This window comes from Melospiza melodia, chromosome 5 (genome assembly GCF_035770615.1).
Source record: "Melospiza melodia melodia isolate bMelMel2 chromosome 5, bMelMel2.pri, whole genome shotgun sequence".
NCBI lineage: Eukaryota > Metazoa > Chordata > Aves > Passeriformes > Passerellidae > Melospiza > Melospiza melodia.
This window is the reverse complement of record NC_086198.1, coordinates 5,102,736-5,126,228: the sequence shown is the minus strand read 5'-3', so window position 1 is coordinate 5,126,228 and position 23,493 is coordinate 5,102,736. Positions and strand designations below refer to the sequence as shown.

General features: G+C 35.9%; 1 protein-coding gene across 14 annotated transcripts in view; it reads left to right on the top strand.

The window, feature by feature from the left end:
* Window positions 1–23,493, top strand: part of TENM3 (teneurin transmembrane protein 3) — a 1,293,822-nt gene that overhangs the window by 573,252 nt on the left and 697,077 nt on the right. The gene's annotated exons all lie outside the window — the stretch shown is intronic.

Sequence of the window (23,493 nt, the reverse complement as noted above, 5' to 3'; positions counted from 1 at the left end):
TTAACAATGAGGAGGGCTTTAGGTCAGGATCACTGTGCATCATAGATGGCATTATCTGCTGATTTAGCTGAGCTGAAAACTGCTGAAAAATAATCCTTTTTGTGCCCTTGTCAGTGGCTTTGGCCTAGAGTAATATAAAATCAGCTTTACCTGAGTCAGATAATCATTACAAAATTAATTTTGTTTTTGACTCACAGAAATAATTGGGAGAAAAATATATTTTATAGATTGATGAAAATTATTTTAAGTTAAGCTTACTGAGATGTATAAAATACTAAGTGCTGCTGGTAATTGAGCAACTCTATGCAAGTGTAAATTAGCTGCTTGAATTGAAAACAGATGATGACTAAAAGCACTTTTTCCCCCTAGAAAACTTGCAGTTCTCTTTTTCCTTAGCATTCACAAGGGGCATCCAGTTAATCACACTGAGGTCTCTCCCTCAGTGCTGCAGTAGCTGATTACCCAGCAGGAGGTGCAGTTCCAGCAGGGTAAGTCAGAATGGTGTTGGTTGTTCCCTAGGGAGGGACATCCTGTAAAAACACCAAGGTTGAGAACTGTCATATTCACAGCAGTAGGTGCATTTTCCTCAGAAATTAATGGAGCAAGCTGGCAAAAATGTTTTTAAACTACATCTTCCCTAGAGTAAGATGCAAATTCAAAGCTCTTTTGAAGCATTGGAATGAAAGTTGAAGATAAGACTTTTTAGTTTTTGACATTGATGATATAGGCAACACTAGCACTAGGAATATTAAATTGAAATGGAGGATAAGTGGGGCAAATGTTATTCAAGCAGCTCCCAAACACAACCCTAGCTGTTTCAGAGCTAGTTTAACTAAGGTGCTTGTAATTATGGTTGTTATTATTGCAGACTACCTGTCACACATTTCCTTTCTTCAATTTTTTATTAATTGATAAACAGCTTTTTGTTTTCCCTGAAACAAGAGTATTGGATGTAATCTTGCCCATTTGACTCCCATCCAGCAAAAGAGGGTGAGCAGGAGTGAAGCTCTGAGATGCAGCTTTTTTTTTTTCCAGCTGCAGTCTGTGGTGTTCAGCAGATGCAGCAGCTCTAGTCTGCTTTCTCAGTTGAAGGCAATGCAGCAAAGTGATTTGGATCTGTTTACAGAAAGATTGTGCAGCAAGATTAAAAGCCTTTTTAGTTCTGTCCTCCTGAACAAAGGTCTATTTATAATACACAGTTTCTACTTGCACTATTTCTTACTAATAGAAGATAAATCCTCGAGGATTGTCTCTGATATATTGTAAGGACTGTACAACCTGGTCACAAATTCTCTTTCCCACCTGTTTTCAGCCTCTATGGTTTTTTCATCTTGTCTTTGCTTCAGCTCAGTGCTGCTTTTCTGTGCTTCTCATGTGATTTCTGTGTAAGCTCTTATACTGCATCCATTAATACTGGGTTATAAGAACATGAATGGCCAGACCTGAAATCCACCTATCATGACACACCAGAGACCTAGATAAGGGTTGGGGAAAAAAAGAGGGGAAAAATTAGAATAAAATAGAAAAGGAGAAAATACTTTTCTCCATTATTTTATTTTTATTCTGCAATAATATCTAGATAAGGACTTCCTGATCCAGAAGTGATATCTCTGTGTGAGAATGTTCCATTAAGCTTACAGAGTCAGTCTTTATGTTTTCTTTAGCCATCGGGCCCTACTAACCCTTACTGAAAATCCGCTCCCTAAAAGAGAATTAAAGATACCACTGAAAATGTGCAGAGACACAAAGTTGGCAAGGTTTTATTTCATTTTTGTTTATGCAGATTTTTATTGCATCTGTCCCATAATTACTGTCAAGTAAATACCAGTTCAAAGAGAAATTTATGACCTTTAAAATCATTCCAGTATAGTCTATAAGTCATTAACTTTCATAAAATACTACCCCCAAATTCACTTTGTCACCATATCTGTAGGAATGTTTCCATGTCTTTTTATTTAATGCATACCTCTCTAATAAACCATAAATAAAACACTCCATATTAAATACATTTTTAAAATAGCTTTCATTTAATATTTCTTCATGGTAGACCTGAAATATTTTCAATAGCTATAAGGAAAATATAGCCTGATACTTGTAGAGAAGGGGGACAGCATACAAGATGACAAATGTGAAAGGCAATGTCAATTAGGAGTTCTAATTTGTTGTGTCATGAAGCAGTCTATAAATACTGATGTAATATCTCCTAAAGTCAAGTGACAGGGCCTTCATTGTTCCTTAATAGGACCCAGTTGTTCACGAACATATGGGAAGCTGGTTTATTAATAAAATTTTTCTTCCCTAGTCATCTTAATTTTGCAAGATTGTAAATTATGCAGCCAGGGTGAATTAGAGTAATTCACTATTACCAGAGATGTCCTGAGAGATTTTTTTTCCATAAAGAACTTAACATAGGAGGTTTCTAGCTTCTCTCTGGACATTTTTGTAGGTAAATTCATTGCATTCTTCCAACAATGTGCTGAAGGACAAATGCCATTTCAAACCTAGTGTAAATTAACAGGAGATTGATGTGCTGAAAAAAAAAGGATCTTATTAGACAGGAGATTTTAAGTATCTCTTTTCTCCACTCAAACAGGAAGACAAGTTCAAGTTAAAATTCAAGACTGAATATTACCCAGGCTTTGACCTGATGCATTTTGCAATGCAGACTTGTGTAATTTTTTTTTTTTTTTTGCAGTCTGAGATAATAATATTTTTAACACCTTCCAATTAATTCTAATTTCAGTTGTAAAATACATGTTTTATAAAGTCTACACACACAATAAATATGCGCATTTACTCTGTTTCATAAAGGTAAAGGAGTATGCCCTCCCTGACAGCAATGCACTTTAATATATTGCAGTGTTTAAATTTAGATATTTGAGGCTCCCGCTAGACAACAAGTTATTAAAACATCTGCCTTTCCATAAGCCATTCTGTTCTCTGCCATTCCACATGTCCTTTTCTACTTCACCAGGCAAAATTGCCCAATCTAAATTTCAGCTCAAGTGTTTGATGGCTTTCACGCTGAGCTCAAACTGTTAGTGCTTCCCTGAGAGAATAGAATTGAAACGGGATTTAATCTAAAATAACAAAATAGAATAAAGGTTTTACATATAAATAAGTAATGCCCTGTATATTTTTATGCACACTTTTCATTTCTGGATTTTGCATGCAGTGAAGTTAAATGTTAAAATGCATACATAACCCAAAGCTGACAGGAAAGAACATCAGTGCATGTTGCCAGTGTGCTCAATTAATGCCTATGCTAAAATATATTTTAATTCAAATCCATAATAATTGTTACTAAAAAACAGATTGAAAAACTAATATTTTTATTGCTACCTTTGTCCCAGACTCCTGGGTGTTTATTTACTTTTAAGCAATGGTAATTTCAACTAGCATTCCAAAACCATTCCAAGCATGCTGTCTAGTATTTCCAGTAACAATAGTTGGAGTTTTATATGTTCACTGTTCAGGGAAGATTCATACTTGGAGCATGATGTTTTTCACAGAATGTGAACAATTGACTTTGTAACCATAAAACAGAATTATGAACTACCTGTTACGAATAGATATTTCAATATTTAATGAGGGGGTACTAAAAACACTCAGGTCTTCTGCAGTAAAAATTATGGGATTAATTCCCACTACTAACTAAAATCATGTGCTTGATAAGTGAAGCAGAACAGGGTCAAGTTACTGTCACTTACCTTGCCATTTTTTTCCATATCTAGATAAATGACAATTAATCACAATTGCTCAGATAAAAAAGGTTTAGGTTTTGTAGCAGTGAAAGCTTATGACATACTGGGGAGCAACAAAACCAGCAGCTTGATGGAGTGATTATTCCTCTGTACTGTGTCCAGTTCTGTCCCCCAGGTGCAAGAGACAGTAACAGAGTGTGATGTAACAGGGGAAGCTGAGGAAAGTAAATTTATCCAGCTTGCACAAGAGAAGGATTAGAGAAAGATTTATTTCCTGCTTCCAGCTGTATCATGGTGGAGAATATGGAGCAGCGTTTCAGAAGTGCGGAGTAGAAGGACAAGAGTTAATGGTCAGCAGCAAAGTTCCAGCTGATGTAATTCTTTTCACCATGCAGGAGGCTAAGCTATGGAAGAGGGTCCTCCGATATTCAAAACTGGGTTGGACAAAGCCCTGAGAAACATGTTTTAACTTTGAAATAGGAGATGACTAGATGACTTCCAAAGATCCCTTCCAGTCTGAATTATTCTGAGATTCTGATCTGTAATTCATCAAACAAATGAATTGCTAAGTATTTGAAACCTTTTTATTTAGCAATTTTCACTCCAAGATTTCACTCCACTAAGAATGTCTTCAATTAGTAATTCCTTTTTTTAACTCCATGCTTCTGTTCTGCAATCTACACACTATATAAACAATTTTGTCTTCACTGTATTTAGGCTGTATAGTTCTAATTATAGCTATTACAGATGTTATACAATCGTACAATGGCAAACTTCAAATATTCCATCAGGCAGTCATCTTTCCAGGTATGAAATATTGGCATAATTTTAGGAGAGTGTTTGCCTGTACACTCTGTGACCTGATGACTGTGCATATATAGGTCCAAACCATTGACTGCTAAATTTATTGCAATTATGCCTTTCCCATATCACTCAGACAGACATGAACTGAATCTTGCCTGTGTAGTAGCCAACCTTCCGTTTAACAAGATGAATTACAGATCTGGACACTGCAGTTTCAAACAGCTCTAACCTTAGGAAGACCAGGGAAAGTAAAATTTTCAATTTAATTTCATTGCTCCATAAGGCAGAATAAAATCATAAATTCTTCACCATGCATAGTGGCAAAGAGAGGCTGAGACTTGTTAACAAGCTGATTGTGAACTGTCATTAAACTTTAAGCTGCGCAAAAATAAAATTTAAAGCTTAGTTGTTGTCTGAAAGAAGACTCCTATTTCACTAGGACACTTTTCAAAATATTTCCTTCAATTTTAAAACACTGATCAGTTGTCAAGCTTCAAGCCTATAGTATGGCCACTTTATCATGTGTTAGCTAGGCCCTAGACTTTTTTCATGGAAAAATAATTCTACAGAACATGAAGGCAAATTATCTCAAATAAAACCAGCTGTACCCCAGAAATTTGTGTAACTTCCTAACTTAATCTAAATTCCAGAACTGGAAAGATTAAATAATTTGCAGTTTAGAGAGCAAGATCCAAGGGGTGCCATCCCTTTATTGCTTCTGTTGATTTAAATAGGTAGATATTTATTTCAGCAGTCACTAATATTTCCTGTTTACCTTTGGTCCAGCCCAAAGATCTTGGAGAAGAGTTGATTCTCATAGCCTTAGGAGTGAGCATGGGAGCCAGAGCAGCAGAATCACATCAGGGAATATCTTGTTCTATCCACTAGGGTATGACATGAAGGTGGAAAACTGATATGCAAAGGACACCGTATAGACAAGAAGGACAACTATAAAAGTATTCTTTCATTCTACCATATTTCTTATATCTAGCAATATACTATATGTGCTGTAGGTGGTATAAACATACTGTATTTTCTATTCTGGCAAGTGTCACAAATAGTTTTTTTCTTATCTACTTTGGGGCTTTTTGCAGCTTGGCCCATTCATTTCACTTGTGCAACACTCCAAACTTAAATGAAGCATCATTTCCTTTGCAGTCAGTAATTTAACATTCCAGTACATTGGTAAGATGAGCACTTCAGAGAACGGTTTGATTTTCCTAATGTGAAAAGTCTACATAGGTCACATGTAGTAAATTACTTGCTACCTTTGGCTACCATGCTCAGTTGGTGAGGTTGAGCCCTGAAGTATTATTACTTTTCTTGATGACATGAAGTCATTAAAACATTCTGTGGTTTGAGATGTAATTTTAACACTCACAGGAAATAAGAGTTTCAGAAAGTGTGGTGCTGTCAGATTGTAAATTATCAGGCACATGGCATGTGTCTACAAACTGCATTGGCACTGTGTAACTTTGTGAGGCATGAACAGATCAAAGACCCCATAAACTGTGCTCTGAAAAAAGAAATAAAATCATAACTTTTCTAAAGAATCAGGTGGCATAATTGTATTTCTGGTAGAAATGAGGATAGTGGATATTGTTCTTGAAGGAGGATTATTATCACCTCTTTGTTATTTTCTAGTTTTGAGTTTATGTTCAGCATCTCTCAAGCACACAATCATGAAAATTATCATTAATTTCCTTAATCTATGCCCTTTCTTAGCCTTCATGACAATATTAATTTAATGGATTTTAGTTTTGCAGCCAACTTTTATTATTCTGCTATATAAGTGTATTAATGAAGTGTTAAGCGTAAAAAAAAAATTAACTATTGTTTTAATTAACTTTCTAAGGACATCTTAAGGCTATTAATATATTTTTAGTGTATATATTGAAATAACATAAGCAGGGGACTAGAAAACTCTTAATAATCATACGTGTGACCCTCAATATAGGCAGTTTTGATTTTTTCATTTTCTGTGTAACCTAGCATATTGCCTATTTTCCCAAATTTATTAATATCCTGTGGATACAGTGCTTGTTTGAAGGTGAATGAAAGTCCAAAAACTCCCAATTATTTTCAATTTTGCACTCGTTTGATTAGAGTGCCATTGTCTGTAATTTTTACACTTGTTTTGAGTCTTCAAAGTGCATGATTCATGCCTTGAAAATGGCTTGTTTTGTGTTTCCCAGCACTGCTTTTTTTTATCCCTGCCAGTTATAACCTGATAACCTGATTTCATACTGTGCGTTAGCACAACAATACAGTCATCAAACTAAAGCAACACAGTAAGTGGGCACATTAGCCATCATTTTACTTGATCACTTGGGAGAGATTAAATTTATTCATTTTCAGAACAGATAATGAAATATTTAAAACATTTTAGAGTAAACGGTGGCAGCATTTTGAGGCTCTGGCATGCTCTTTGCCAAAGCAGTGTACTATAGACTGTACATGTAAGTCTCTTGTGCAGATGTTTGGGAAATTTCTGCAGGTTTTTTTTTTTTTTCCTTAGGCTCATTTGCATTTAGTTTATCTAAAGTGAAATCCATTCAATTTTATTGAACTGTAATTCTGGTAATTTACAATATTTACATGCTGTGGTTAGATTGAAATCAGTCCTTAATTCAAATTCAATCTAAATTTACAGCATAGTAATTAGGGCTTTGTAACTGACACTAGGGGCCTATTGATTTAATGAAAAACTTAACCTTACAGTAAGTGTTTAATTAGTTGCTGCAGTAGATTCTGCACTGTCCTAAATTGTGGACTTTAGAGAATTAGGTACTAATTTAAATTACATTACTATATAAAGATCAGAACTATATTTTAAAAGAGCCTGTAGCCCTACAGATGAATTAATTTCTCAGTCTTTGAAAAAGTTAAAAGAAAAAGGCAGTAATCAAAGCAATTGCCTACACATCTGAATTCAGGTAAAGCAATGATAGGAATACTAGAAATCACTACCTATCTTTGTAAAATATTGATTTAAAGAACAAAAAAAAGTGAGATTTTCTTAATGGAAATTTTCTACAGGAGGCAAAATTTGAAATTTTATATATATATATATGTTTGTATGCATATATGTATGTGACTGCTAAACCATCTTGGAGTAGCAGTGACATTGCAGCTTTTTGCCATGCTGCCAAGGTGGATTGCCCAGCAATCATAGAGTATTTTGTAATAGGTACTCATAATAGATAAATTTTTGTGAGCCATAAATTTTCTATCTCTAGAGGGTCATCATGGATCTCAGTAACTTTACTGTATTTCAGAAAAACATTGGTTTTATCAAATTCAAACAAACTCTATGTGTTATAGTAAAACTTTTCATTGTTTTGCTTGATTTCAAATGTACTGGGATTTTTTCCAAAAGTAGCAGGATTTTCTTTTTGGTGTCTTTTGTGAAAGGGTTTTAACCTGTCTGTTATCTTGTTCATGGATTTTCTGGTCATTCCATCTTCCTAAGTCTGGACATAGTGATATTCCCATGTGAGGTTTTTGCACAGAAGCCAGGAAACTGAGAAATCTGTTGATATATTGTGGGAGTATTATGTCTGTTCTAGTAAGGAAAAAAAGAGAAAAATAATCATTTTATTATTGCCCTTTTTTTGTCTGCTGATAAAGAAGGGCATAAATAAAATACAGATGCAAGAGAACATATTTTTATCTACCTCAGTATTTATTGTAAAAATTAATAATTCTTACTCTTACATTATCAGCAGGTAGCTATTAAAATACATGAAAACAATTGTCTTTCCTGTAGTCATAGAGGAAAGCAAGAATAGAAAGTAGATGTTCTCGTCCTGGCCTAGGTCCTTGTAGGCTAAGCTATACTGCTTCTCTTGATCTTTTATCATTTTATGAATAAGTCAGCACAGTGTCACACCAGACACTTTCTATATTCAGAAATGATAAATGGCTTCTGCCTGAATTAGCATTACAAAAAAGTGACACACATCACCATCAAAACCAGTTCTCAGAGCTGGAAGTCAATGTGCAGTTTAGGGGGCAGGTCAAAATCTCAACTGTAACAAGCAGATTAGTTTCCAATCTTGCTGTTTCAAGGAAAAGGTCATTTTATTTTTTTCTTTTTTTTCAAAGAAAGGCAAAGAAATTCAGCACCTGGAGAATTTTAACCCGTCTCAAGTAGAGTGTAAGTGAAAGAAATAAAGACAGGGAGGGGAAAGGAGATACTGTGTGTGCAACCAAATACACAAGACCACAAAATAAAATAAAGGGGAAGTAGCACAGGAAAAATACAATTAATGCAGTGAAACTTGAAGAATTATGTTGATGGAGAGTAACATCAGTAAAATTCACAAGTTCCATTTTTAAACATAGAGTATACCTCAGCTATGTTTTCCCAAGAGTAGTCATCTGTGATGTATTTTTTTTCCTAGAAAAAATGGGCTTAGGCAGGGAATGTTTAAAGAGTCCTAGATCACCCTCCACCTACAGCACATTTGCCAATGGTTGCAAGTTTTGAAGAGTCAGCAGCACAGTTCGTCAGCAAAAGCAGCTTGATCAGTCAGTATGATATGCATGATTTCAGCATAGAAATTTGCCATATTTTTTAGTCTGGCTTTATACCCTTTACTAGGTTAAAACATAATTAAAGCATTGTGTAAGATTGAGGTAACCCCAGAAGTTTGCAGCAGTTTGAGAACATTCAACACTTGTTTGGCTTCCCTGAACTGCCAGATTAGAGGCCATATCTGGTATTCCCAAGAATAAAAAGTTAGCTGAAGGATTTCTGTGTCCTAATGACCCTTAACTTCTAGCAAATGCCTTTTTAGGAAACACTGGAAATTGAAGATCACATTTTAATAGAAATTGAAAGTTGATCAGAATTCAGGAAAAAAAAAAAAAAAGAAACCAAAAAACATCAAAAGACAAAAACCAGCAAGGAAAAGGAAGGCAGTCCAAATTACCCTAATTTTTCCGTTGTTGCCTAATGATCAAGTGGTCACTGACATTTTGGAACACCAAATAAATTTCCTTGAATCCTTTCTTCCAGCTCAGAAGAAATCTAAATAGATATTTACTCATTGCAGAGGAATACTCTGACTCCAGAGTTTGCTGGTATCAGTTTCACTTGTCCTTCACCTATTACTTTTGTTCCGGCAGCCAAGTGAATGTAGTCTGACTACAAATGAGTGCCCTAGCTACTGCCTTGATTTTGTGTCCCTGAATGTATTCAGCTTTTCTATATAAAATTGAATTTAAGTTAATCATTTAAGTAAATAGGCAAAACCAAAGAACCTTACCTAAAAACAATTATGAAGTTTCAAGCTAGGAAGGAGCAGATACTGAAGCCATATAGAGGTCTAGCAAGTGTGACAGTGTGATTTATGCCATTCCTACATTATTGGTGTACCATTGATATCCTTGATATCAATGATGTACCATGGTATCCTTGGTGTGATACAGCTTATTTAAAAACCCTAGATCCTATAGAAAAAAACACCATGAGAAAAAGAAAAGAAAATGGCTTTTTTATACACCGCTATGTTAAAAGTTTCAAAGCTATTAGATCATCAGGAACCTGCTAGTACTATTTACTTCAGCTTGGGTTTCAGCTAAATTTTAATAAATTTCAGTTTAAATTTATTTGAAACTCTTCATCGGCATGGAAGTATGCAAATTTAAAATTGGCGGTTTCTTGTTTTATTCCCCTCAAAATAATTGATTTTTGTGTTCTTCCACTTTGTAGTTTTCTACTGGGACACCGTGCAGTAACCTTTATTTTCAAATATAAACCAGCTGATTGCACAAAGTTTGGGGAATTTTATTTGTTGTGGTTTAAAATCTGACTACTGTCTGTAAAGTGCCCTTGATATCACAATATTGTTGGTGTTCTCAAGAACAGTGCTCTGTTACTGGAAAAAAAAGATAATTTCCTTTATAGATGTTATAAGTTTGTTGTCATGAAAGATCATTTAGAGTAATAAACATTATAATAAAAACTATCATGCCCTTCTGCTGCTGCAATTCTTTCCTACAAATGTACTGATCAGTGTGACAGGAGAATGAAAGCAAATGTGATATAATAATTTCAGAGAATGTGGATATGTAATTTCTGGCTTGTGATAATTTTCATCTACAATTAGGCAATTCTCTTGGTTTTCTAATATAAGAATTTTCCATTTGAATTCGCATGTGGCAAGTCAAAGACAAGAAGAGTGTAACAGTCTCTCTACCTTAGAACATAATGGATGCTTTCTCAACCTTACAATAAGCTAAATAGTGGGAAGCTTTCCACAAGATCATGGGGTCTTACTTCAATGGTACCTGAAATAAATGAGATCAAATGATAAGACTGCTTTACCTTCCATTTTTAAATTTGTGCCACTTCTGCCCAAGGCAGAATCAGCAAGCTTAAAAGTTCAATGCACGTAGAAGCAAGAAAGGTAGAGATATTGCAGAGCAGCTCACTGTACAGTTTATGCTAATAGTCATCTGCTTTTGAACATCTTCTGCATTTTCCATAAATTCCCACCAGATATATATATATATATATATATATGTATGTATATTTATGTATACCCATACATTTCCAGTTCCTTTGCTCTTATACTGGCATAATGGCTAAAAAGACATTGTAGTGTTTAAAATTTTATGAAGAAGTTTGGTTCACACAGTGAAAGTCTATGAACTTATTTTTACAAGAAAGCCTTGCTGAAATCATTCCTCCCAAGACAGTACTAAAATACATTCTAGATTTGCATTCAATAAACATGATGTAAAAACAATTAGTAATTTATTATTATCCACTGTCTTTATGTCAAATTTCCAAGCTCCTTGTAAAAATGTTTTTTCTTGTTCATACATCTGCTTTTCTTCTGGTATTTAATGCCTTCTTATTGGCATAATGCAGACTGGATAGGGTGGAAATAATATGTAATAATTTTTACAAACTCTACAGAGTTTTTACCTGTTTCTAAGCTATATCTTGCTTGTTTTGCCTAAGGTGAAGCTGATTAAACATTTGAAAACAACATTATCTCTTCAGTAATCATGGCAGGTATTTGAATCACTGGAATTTCTAAAATCTGCTTTAATCTGAGTCAGCATAGTAATTTGTTCCCTTTTCAAGGTTGTAATCCTCATATTTGCAATTTTTTAAAGCAGCATGTGATAATAACAAAAAATTAAAATATTCCTCATGCCTCTTCATAAGGTGAAAAAATTAGTATGCAAGTAAAAAAATTGAGTTAATAACAGGTCCAATGCCTTAATGTGTGATCTTTTCTGGACTGATTACTTTATAAAAGGGCCATCTCTAGAAACTTCATCTTTAGAAAGGCAGCTGCATTTTCCAGAGCTAAACAAATAGGTCCTTAAATATGGGAAATGGTAAAGGTAAGGAGACTTTCAGAAAGCTGGGAAAGCACGCCTTAGAAACAGAGAGAGAAGGGAAATTTGAGCTAGCTGCAGCTGCAAAGTCTGAAATTAGAAAAGTTACAATAGTACAGCAAGCAAGGACATGAAACAGTAGTTTGAGTTTTAGGCTTGGCTAAGATAGACCTTAAGACTGCAGAAAAATATGCCTAGCAATATAGTAGAAGGTTTTAAGCTTAAAAATGGAGTATTGTGTATTGTTAATAGGAGGGAGACAAGCAAGCATTGTCAGAAGCAAGTGTATCTGTGCTTTCAGTGGTTGGCTAGAACAATTATCTGTAAGCTTTAGCAATATGCTATTGGCTAGAAAGTTTTTTAAATGGTCTGTAACAAAGAAATATTTGGCTGCTGCTGGAAAGACTTGAGCTGGTGCCATCTTTCAATTGTCTCAACCATGTGATGAGATTGATGCCACAGTAAAGCTCAAGGAACATATCCCAGCAGTGAAAAACTACCAACACAATTAAATGACAGCGAATGTGCAGTTCCTGAGGTTAGCTTCTATATACAGCTCACATATTAGTTTCCATAAAGAAAGCTGTTTAGATTTGAGGTCAGCTCCAGCCTGAAAACTAGCTAAGGAGATGCACAGATGCTCTGCCTCTGTGAGGGCCAGAGAGCTGTGAGCTCTGCCTGGCTGGCTGGCACCCACACTGAGCAGGGCTCCTGGTGCTCCAGCTGGAGGGAGGTGCTGCAGCCACGGGCATTCTGCACACACCTTGTCTGGCCAGCCGGGGGGATGCTCACCTGTGTAGGTTAGGTGGAGAACACACTGCCTCCTACACTCTCACCTGTTGGCTTTCCTCTCTTTATAAACATAATAGGAGTCCCTGTGCACAAGAGAAAAGCTTGTGTTGTACTCATTAATAGTATTTGTCCCCATTCCCATTTTCTGCCAAAGCAATCTCTGTGCCTTCTTCTGGTGTTTGCGAAGGGAAATTGCAATGTGCTCTGAGGTTTGTGGGGAGGACTAGGGAGAAGGAGAAGAAAAGGTTGCTTGGAAGGAGAAAGATAAGAAGAAAAATGTAGAAATCAGGATAATATTACAATAGGAGAGAGCACAAGGGTATTGCAGCAGTAGGACAGGATCTAGATAACTCAGTGTGAGCAACCAAGAAAGCCTGAGTGTTATAAACTAGTGTTAACTATTTAATATCCCGTTTGACAATACTGAAAGTCTGTCTTCGTGGAAACTCATTTTTAGAGAGACAATAGACTACTTTAATCATTACTTGGAAAAATGCTCCCTGTCCAAATGTTTCCTCTCTGTTCTTACTGTAGCTAGTAGTTGCTTGTACTGCCTAGATACTGCTCTGTTCAAAGCAATATAAATCCTTTCATCTCCAACAAGAAGAAACCTTTACACCACTGTATGCCGTAATTAATTATAGAAAATGTGTGTGTTTTTTCTACTATTTATACAGTTTTATGCTCTGTCACTGTCTCTGAAATTTATAAATACTGAAGCATTGACAGAGACATACAATTGACTCCAAGCAAGTAATTTTTGTCTTATAAGGCCTTCATCTGTTAAACGAGAACATTTCTAATAGCTTATTCTTGCCATTTTTCCTACCTTCTTTCTGTAATTAGATTTGGATTTTTAGCTCTAGAACAGGAACAGCAGCTAACTACAAAAAAGTTCAATATGCATATAGTGAAGCCCTTTTGTATAGTTGATATAGCTGGATGATAACATAGAGCAAATATTTAATAATTCTTTGTCAATTTTTGGTTATATAAACAGTTTCTCCATACATCAAAATATTTATTCTTTTCTGGATTTGGTTATGCAGAGATGAGAAGCAAATAGTGGACCTAATATTGAAAACATTTGGGTTGTTTTTTTTTGCATCTGTGCTGATTTGAATCTCTCTGCATGTTACGCTGTCTTTACACCTAAATTAATATTTTATGGTTCATGTTAAGGTGCAGCAAAAATTTCATGAGCTAAATCATACTTGAAAAATGTTGCCTATATATGGAGGATTCTCCTAACAGCTGAGCTGGGAATATTTCTGCCATTGAAGAATCCAATTTCTTTATCCACCTTTCTCCAATGAAATCAAAACCAGTATCTTTTTCATGAGAATACTTTGTGCACTGCTAGAGGTTTGCAATTCTTCAAACCTCAGAGGTTTCTGATAAACATTCAGATAACAATAAGCTTGCTAAATTCATTTTATAATCTCATTAATCTGTGACCATGTTTCCATTTCAGTCTGAAGAATGGCTAAGAGTACCACTGTGCTGCATTGCTTAAATATTATCATGTTTGCTTGTTTGCTTGGTGTGAATTACTGTCATTATCTCTGAGGTTTTACATTTTGTACATATTTTCAGTTTTTGAATGTTCATGTTTGGATCACTCAACATTCTGAGAAGTCAGGGTGTTTTTTCTTTCATTCTATATTCTTTCATTCATTAATTAGGAAAGTAGAAAGTTTTGTAGAAATCCTTTCCGTAAACGTTGTTTACCCATCTTTTGCGCAAAATGAATCAAAAGTCCTACGTAAATCACATTGTAGAAGTATTATCCTGTCAGGATATGACTTAGACAAGACCTTAAGCAAACTCATTAGCACACTAATTTTACATCTGTGCCAACATTTGTCATTAGTTTGCAATGTGGGCAAGTCCAAACCATCTGTACACTGAAACATGGGTGTCCCATCTACCCTGGCAGTGAGATTGCAGAGCCAGTTCCAGGCGGACCAGGAAGGACACTGCACAAAGGAAATGTGGAATAATAGCAACGAGGAGGACACACCAAACAGGTCTACACATATCCTGTATTCTGGCATTGTAGAATTGAGTCAGGAAGAAATGTGAAAACACTTTTCAGGGTTAGGAATTTTAGTCCACAATCAATCCCCCTTGGCAAAATGTGGTTTATGCAGAGTCCTCCTGATTCCTCTATGTGCCAGACTGTTCCCTCAGCTTTTTCCTCTCTCTCCAAGAACTAATGAGACAAATATCCTTATTCATACCTGGTTCTGGAACAACCCATAGTGGTTGTTCTTAACCATAGGTTAAGAAAGGAACCAACCATACAGAAGGTACTGTCTGGCTCTTTTAGGTTGTTGGGCTACAACATTCTTGGTCTATAGAGTTTTCAGATGATTCACCTTCTAAATTCTTAGCAAACTTCTAGTTATCATAAGCAAAGTGAAATTCCCAGAGACTTGCAACACCTCCAAGTGCATGTCAAATTTTGCAGTTTTTAAAAGGGTCAATGACAAAAATTCACTGTCTCTCCATTTAAGATTTCAGTTGCCTGCTTCTTAGAATGGAACTTGTCTGACAAACCTAATTGTATATATTGCTACTCCATGGCAGTGTGAAACAAGGCTGACAATTTTGTGGTTTTGGAGGAAGGATCTTTGACAATGGGAAGGTGCTGGCTTATTGAAATGTTAAGTTCTTTCCTCAGAAGTCATTAAGAAAATGATGACTTAAAGTTTTGAACTAAGGAGGAGCATAACTCAGTCATTGTTCAAATAAAATAATGCCTAATAGAATTAAACAGTTAGACCTCAAGACATGTTCTTTACTTCCAGGATATTAATGGCAAGACATGTTCTTTACTTCCAGGATATTAATGGCAAGTGATGAAGATTCAGCAATCATGCTTTTCCATTTAGAGTACGTTCATCATTCTGAGTGTGTCACAGAAGGTGAGGGAAGACAAATAAGAACTTTAATCAGTACTACGTGGCCAGACACTCTTGATTTGTGGTTCTGATTGATGTGTCTATATTCATTCTTAAAATAGTTTTATTCACTGAGCCTTCCTTGGCAATCAAAGCGCAGGAAAGTCTTGCATGTCAGCAGCAAAAGTCTAGTAGACACTATTCTGAAACTATTTCTGTGAAGTAGTTTCAGGATCATTTCCACTTTTTATGATATTCTGCACCCCTGAGTTAATCAGTATTACAAAAATATGTATACTTTGTTGAATAAGTTTAAATAATGTTCTCTAGCTTTAACATAAAATACAAAAGAAAAATTAGAAACCTTTTATAGGAATCATTAATTGAAAAAAATCCCAGTGCATTTTAAGTACATTGCCCAGCAGATAGTAGTATTGAAATAGATTAAATCAGTGGGACCTCTTCTGTTTACTTATTTTCAACCCAAGTAGAGATGCTTGAAATGTTTTTTATGTCACGGTTTGGGGTACCTTTGTTTAAATAATTGAGAATCAAAAAGATCTGGAATTAGAGAAGACATTAACCTTGTATTTTTTGAAAAACAATGCAATCCCTCTGAGGCAACCAAAAATTAGTGGCAACTTTTTAAGCATTTTTCAGTAAGTCTGGGCTTATTGTATGTTATTAATTTAGTTTACCTGTACTTGATACAATAAAAGTATTTATATAATGCTATTGATATTATCGTCAAGTGTAATTATATCTGAGGCATTCTGAATCCATATTTTTGTTGGTTTGTGTGCTATTTTTAGGAATGCCTTACAAATTTTCCACAAATTTGATGTCAAACACAATAGTCCCATATTGTGCTAATTTAAAGATCCCTTGATATACTTATGTACAGGTTGAAAGAAGTGTTTCACTTAGGAAATGGCTTCACATCAGAAATTCCTTTGGCACCCCTGAGACTCCCTTAATTTTCTGGGAAACAAGAACATATGAAGATTGTTACTGCTATCTGAGGAAGTAAGTCAGCAACTTTATGAATTATAACAGTAATACTATTTTATTAGCATGAAGGATTTTCCAGTTTGAAGTATTTTGTCTAGGACGAGCTACTGAGTTGGAATAGTTGTACCACCCATGTATTAAATCTTTCCAGATAAACTGCTTTCATGTGACATTCAGAGGAATTTCTCAGCACCCCACAGTTCTTGGAAGCAGTGCTTACATATAAGGGAGGGCGAAGGTTTCAATTGGCACATTTACAGACATTATCCATATGCACGGCTGCAACTGCTGAGTGCAGGGTGAGAGATGCAGCCTGCTCTTGCTATAAAACTGAACTCCCCAAGATGATAACCATTGGCCACAGCACTTTTCACAGTAGCCAAAGATGTTCACAGGCAATTTGTGGAGAGCAGTAAGCTGAAAATATTCACAGGATATGTGGCACTAGGAGGTTACCAAAGTTCAGTGGTGTTCAGAGTTTATTGCCTTAGGACAAGTTACTGCGGAGGTTCAGTACCAAATGATCGCTTGGTCATTTTTGCGTGGTATATTGACATCCAATTCAACCCCTTTTTATAAGAGCGTGCGCTTGCACATGCCATGTGTAAATTTTGCTGAGGAAAACACCCTTGAAAAAATGTATAAAGTACGCTAAAAATAAGTTACAGAGAGAGAAAAACTATTTCAATTCAGGACATCAATTAACACTGATTTGCACTGGAGTGCGTTTGAAAGTACATGCGATACTCACATGCCAAATGAATTCATTAAAGACCAGTGTGATTACAGTGAATGTCAAATGAATTAATAACAATGGGACCTTTAAGTGTTACCATTAATTTCACAGTGTGTTGCTGTTTTATACTTATGGGCTCTGAAGCTAAATGACACTCTACAGTTGCCCTAGTAGATTAATTGTGCATTAATAATCTATGGGTGGGCCAGCAATCTGGTGGGCACTTACATTTCATTGACACTTGGATACTAAAGATCATAATTTCCAGTTTTCAGTCAGGAAAGCCATTTTGGCTTTAAAATAGGCTCACATAATGTCTTCTGTATGAGATTAGAGTTCTTTAAAAGTGTTGGTTTTGAATTCTAGATCTGCATTAAAAATTAAGTGTGATTAAAGAGGTAAACCTTTCATTGTTTTTTCTGTACATAGCTCTCCACCTGGGAAATATGTCAGTGATTTCTGCCAGCTTGTATTCAGCCCCGTTTGTTCAGGGCATTTCTTTTCTGCCTAGTGTTTGAGACTATTTGAGTTGACCTTTGTTTTGGATGAGGAGATTTTATTGTTGTTTCTGTTTATTTGTTTGGGGGTTTGGGAGGGATTTTATTGGGATTTTGTTATGATATTTAGATCGGTTAACTTTACACTGTTAAAAATGTGTGCGTCCATTCAGAGCTTAAAAAGCATGTACCAGTTATGTACCCAATATTTTTATATGTTGTGCCCTAAAAGAAATAGAGCGCAGCTTAAATGAGAGATAAAAAAGATAAACTTTTTTTTCCCCACAGATTTATAACTAGTAATTTATATATTTTTATTCTGAAGCATTGCATTTTGTTGTCTTATAGGGAAGTGGGAAAATCTGAAAACAAGATAGCCTGATGTCAGTTGGTTTTTTAGTCTTTTTTGTTTGTTTGCTTGTTATTTTTTTAAGCCAACAGTAAGGTAATTGATGTCAGACCTATTTAGGAGTTTGATATGTGCATGTAAAAACTTATACTATTGGATATAACCCTTGTACAGATGTCTAAAAGCTCTTTTGGACACTCTCTTACAAAGGCAATTAATCACTCAATAATTCATCTAGAATGGCACATTCCCACTTCATTTGTACGTTTGTGAACAAGCCAGTGTGTGCTACACAATAGTAGTCTTTGTGAAAATTTGTCATAACACATTTCTAATACTAATAAGCCATTCATAAAATATTATTATCATATAAGTCATTAATCTAATTTACTAATCATCTAGGTATTGCTTTTCTTTCTAACTCAGTATTTTAGAATGAGATATACACACATAAACTATGAGATGTTCTATCTATGTCTCAATTGGAGTTGATAAATGGGCCATCAATTACATATTTTAATTTCATCCATTAAACACTCTTCACATCAAGCTTTGCATGACACATTCTTAAAAAAGAGATAGGAATGCACTTCAGACTACTTTAAGTTTAAAATGAGAGAAAGTTTGGTAATCCTGAAGCTCTTTCTAAATGTAGGAATGTTCCGCCTGTTAAACACAGTAGTTGGACTCAGAAATATTCCTTGTGTGTTAAACACAGTGGTGAGGAGATACTGCCAGTTTGTGGTGGTGTCACACAGAATACACACACACTGAGACACAATGCATAGTCTGGACTTCATGTTCTGAGACTGAATATGCAAACAGTGCCAGAAAGAGAAGCCACATCATCAGTCAAGCTTTACACCTTTAAGATATTAATGATCTGAACATTGTTGTGAATTCCATTATATAAATCAAATATTTATCGCATAACACTGGTGAATCGCAGGAAAAAATGTAATCATATTTTGGACTTTCCTGCCATCAAAATATGCATTCACAAATTCCCTATTCTTTACCTGCTGAGCTTTTATGCTTCTACATATTTACATTTGTATTTGAGTTAACAAGTGAAAATTATCAGTTGTCCAAACTTATTCAAGACAAAAACAATAGTAAAAAACACATTGTAATTTCCATGTTTTATTCTGAGTGTATATGTAAATACAGTTATATATATGTATTGCTCTTGGTAGAGGTATCTGAAAGTTCAGTCCTTGGGCTATCTGCAATAGTATTTCAGGTATTTGTTAAATTGGAATGGATTTCCCTTGACACACAAATGCAGGATAGTGTTTTGATTGGAAGGGGTTGTGTAAATGAGTTTTTCACCCATTCTACCATTTCGTGACACTTTTCTTACATTTGGATACCATCTGCCTCCAGCCTCCTATTCATTAGCAACAGCTTTGTGCCCACTCAGTCCCAGTCCTACTGACAGTGTGACAGGCTCTTTGGAAACTAAATATCGCTCTATATTTGTTCCGAACATTGGAAGCAGTGGCAACTGTCTCCTCCTCTGCAGCTGATTGCAGTAGGGGAGTTCAGCCTAGTGAAGTTTAAGACAAGCAATGCAGGAGTGCATTTCCAGTTTGCCCTTAAAACTGAGAACACTCTTTTCTGCTTGTCTTCTGTTCCTTCTTCTCTGGAAGGTCACTTACCTACCTTGTATCCCTGTCCTCTGTCATGACCTACCCAGTGAAGTATCTGAAGTACAAGTGATGAGCCGATGTGGTATCTGGTTGAAGGTTTCCTCTAATTTCCTCTAGCAGTTTGTAGCTCAGCAGTATCATCTAGGTAGTTGGCAAAGATATCAGTTTGGGTTCATCTATTCATGGGGGGTTTCACTTTTGTAGATCAGCTGCATCCTCTTTTATTTATTGTTTAAATATACACAATATACTTACGTTGCAGAAACTAACTTTTCTGGCAATGACTGGAGAGATAGTTTCCTATTGAAAAATACTGAATCAGAAATGTGTATATTCTAATGAGGGAGATCAGAAGCATTCCAAAGTAGAATTCCATTTTAGTCAAAGGGGTTTTTTAATACTTTGACAATGGAAGTGTTATAGTGCTGTTGGGTCTTTCACAGTTCTGGCCATGAGTCACTGTTCCTTCTGCATGCAACATGCTCATTAAAAAAAGAAAAAAAAAGGCAAAAAAAAAAGCAAAAAAAAGGAAAATCTTATCTTCCCTTGAGGCTGTGAATATCACCCCCAAAAACTGGTCAAAAGTTTTCTTCTTCATCTTTTTTTTTTTTTTTCCCTACTACACCATTTTTCATTTTCTTTTTCAAGGTAAATTATTCAACAAATATTTACTATTTGGAGTTTTCTCCTCACTGCTCTATAACTTGGAATAGATAGGACTTCCATTGAAGTAAATGGTTAAGAAGATGAAATGGAAGCAAGTCTTGGCCCAGGATACAGAGAAAATATGGTAGTTGTCTGAAACATAACAAAGTTCAGTATTTTTTTGAGAGCTTCAAGGAGAATTGGGAAAATCCTGTGTTAAACCTTCTATCTTGAGCTGTAAGAGATTTTTCAGCACATTGAACTACTAGAACCTAGCAGAATGGATAAACTCAGTGCCATGTGCATATATTTTTATCATAACTTAAAATAAAAACAGTCCTCATTTACTGGGGGGAGGGAACATATTAACATAAAAGTATGATACACAGAAGAAAACTGCAGCATTTTTAAGTGACTGAGTGAACTTGAGAAAAAAGAACCCAAACAGGAAAAACTTCCATATTTTACAGTCATGAGAATAGACATGTGCAGCTCTGTTAGAATCTGGATACTCACCAGGGATCTTACTGGCTCAATGCATCACGAAGAAATGTCTGTCAAGCTCCTACAAACTTTGGTTTCCCAAACAACTGCCATATGCCAGAACTAACTGCATAAAGGCACTATGAATCAAGCATCAACATTGTGAGATTTAAGGATGTTCGTGGATCTTCTTTAAACAAGGTTCCATTAAACCTTCTCATTTCATCAATTTCCTAGGCAGGTCACAACAGCAGCAGAGTGCTCAGTAATGCACATTTAATCCTTTATTCTTTTGGATCGGTGCTATTTTGCTATTAGAGGAACTTTGGATCTGATTCTGATGAATCACGACACTTTATCCTATCCAGGAAGGCATTAACCAGACTGTCAGTGAGTTCTGCACTGCTCCAGTACATCCTTGCTGCTACTGTTTCTCCCAATATGAAATACAGTTCTGTGCCTGCTGCAAAGCAAGTATTCTCATTAAAATGATACTTAAACAAGCTCTCTCTGCGCTAAATGCCTTAATGCTAGCAGCCTAACACTTCTTTGGGATTGCTGTAAGCTCTAGGGTGGAAGACTGCTTTATATCTGCCTTAGACTGCCAGACTTCAATTCCCACAGACAATCAGCTGCACCCTCCTTGTGAGCCTGCGCACCAGGCAGCCCATACAGAAGCACTGTGTCAAATGGTTAAATAAATAAATAATGTGCCTTGGGCCTGGAGCCAAAAATTCTCTCCCCTTGCACCAGCGTGAAAGGTAACAGGAAAAGACGCTTCTGTTCTACTACTGATGAAAAAGGTGAAGGCTGTAAGCTCGGCATGTCTTTTCTCTAATACTGCATCAGAGCAGGTCACAATGTAGTGTTAAACATGTCTGAAATATCCTTATTTTTCCAAGCCTGTTTACTGATGCATCCCAACACAGATGGAACCTTTCTTGCTGCACATATTAATTCATTTGTTATTTATGCATTTCTGATCTTTGTGACATTTTGTCCTTTGGCCTGCTACCAAGTCATTTTTTATAGATGTTCTGAGAAAAGGTGGCCCTTGTCCTGCAGTGAGCCTCACAAATCCCTGACACACACATATGCATTTTTTATTGTCCTCACATGTTGCTTAACAGTCTGCATGCTTCCTGCTTTGCAGCAGAGCAGATGGGTTTCTGCATAGCATGAAAGAGATGAGATGTTCAAATCGATTGTTTTATCAACAATCAGTTGTAGATAAAAATCATTTTAATGAGTGAAATTAATGATGTTTGCAAACATGGTGTTAATTAAAGAACATAGCTTGGTCTCTTTTCCCTCCTTTTTTCCCCCTGCACACAATTTTTGTTACCCATGACATCTTTCATTATTGACTCATGCCCCAAAGAAAAGACGATTAAAATCTGCTTTTGTTTGATGTAGCTCTTATTGAAGAAAGAAATAGATCTTTCTGAAGCTTCCTGGTGAGATGAAAGTCTAATTATCTCCACAAATGAAAGGAAAAGCTTTAATTAGGCCTGTGCTGAATCTGCGCACTGTGAATTTGTGCATTGTGATGGATGGAGCTCACATCTCCTCAGTGACTGCAGCTGAAATAATGAAGAAGGGGAAGAGGTAGCCTGGTCCCATGATTCAGCTGGCAGAGAAGACTTGGAGGTACACCTGTGTTGTGAGAGCGTGCCCAGAGCAGCTGCCACAGGCCATGTTTCTGTGCAGTGCATTCGGCTGTTTTACAGCCTCCTCCTGAGCTTTGATCTCTTTTCAGACAGCAGGGGTCCTAACAAATCAAGCTTTTCATGTTTCCCTCAGTTTCACTCTCTTTTGCTTCACCATTCATACTTGAACTCCAAAGAGGACGGATAAAATATTGTCTTTTTCTGAATCAATTTGATCAGCAGCGGACATGAGTGAAGAGGGCATTTTGTCTTTTGTGAGGTGTTTTAGGGCTGACTGTGGGGTAAAGGCTGCTAAAGAATTGGAAATTGCATTTATTTATTTTGCCATTTAATTCACTTCTTATGCTCTTAACAACCTTTATGCTTAACACTTGATTTGCTACACCCTTCTTTTTTACAATGCCGTAGTGTCTACCCTGTTAGAAAAGGTGGCTTTCTGGCATAGGATTAGACTGCTAATGGTCCCCAAAGAGAAATCTGAATTATGACAAATAATGCACTCTTCCACATTTTATAACATTTCTGTTCTATTTCTGCCATGTTGCATGCAGTTTACTCTGTCCTCATGCAGTTTACCTGATATCAGGAAGGTCAAACCACTACTTATTCACTTTACTTGCAGCCAGCATATTCTTCTTTTTGAGTTGCAAAGCACCTTTGACATCAAGGGCAGTCAAGGGGTTTACTACCACACCTTTTTGGGCAAGATAGCAATAAAAACAAGATACAATTGAAGTCAAAGTCAGATCAGCATCAACAATCTAATATTCTACAATTTCTGTCAGTATATTCTGGGTTGTTTAGAATGTATTGGTTTAATTGTGTAGCCTCTGGAACTGAGCACAGCAGACAACTGGAAGCATGCAGAAATAGAAGGATATG